The sequence below is a fragment of the Octopus bimaculoides genome, chromosome 17 (assembly GCF_001194135.2).
Source record: "Octopus bimaculoides isolate UCB-OBI-ISO-001 chromosome 17, ASM119413v2, whole genome shotgun sequence".
Lineage (NCBI taxonomy): Eukaryota > Metazoa > Mollusca > Cephalopoda > Octopoda > Octopodidae > Octopus > Octopus bimaculoides.
In genome coordinates, this window is record NC_068997.1 from 19,748,066 (window position 1) to 19,748,520 (window position 455).

At 31.2% G+C, this 455-nt stretch overlaps 1 protein-coding gene across 11 annotated transcripts in view; it reads left to right on the forward strand.

Moving 5' to 3' along the window:
- Nucleotides 1–455, forward strand: part of LOC106879787 (diacylglycerol kinase beta) — a 391,710-nt gene that overhangs the window by 147,405 nt on the left and 243,850 nt on the right. For all 11 annotated transcript variants that reach the window (XM_052973954.1, XM_052973955.1, XM_052973949.1 and 8 more), the window contains one exon: nucleotides 95–129. The gene's annotated coding sequence lies outside the window, so the exon portion shown is untranslated. The remainder of the gene's footprint in view (nucleotides 1–94; nucleotides 130–455) is intronic.

Sequence of the window (455 nt, forward strand, 5' to 3'; positions counted from 1 at the left end):
TATATATATATATATATATATATATATATATATAAATATTTGTGTATAGAAATTAAGTTTCCATGTAGAATAATATCTGGAATTTCTCTTTTAGGTAATCCTGAGATGGCAGCACTTTCTGTTGGAAAGGTAAGAGAAATTTCTTCGTTTCTTCATTTGTAGTTGTTTAGGAATTTTCACTTTGATGATGACAATGACGATGACCACCACCATCATTATCATCATCATCATCATTGTGAAATCCCTTGTAGTTGAATAAAAATTCTCAAAATAGAGTACATGCTTCAGTGTAGTGAAACACACTTCATTTAAAGCAGTAAATTCTTCATTATAATGGGGTGCAATCTGTAAAATAGTTAATGGTTAATGTTATTGGAATTTTTCTAATAAAACTGTGTAAGGTGTTAGGAAGGGCATCCAACCACCCCCACCCCCACCCCCAGAAAAAGAAAAAA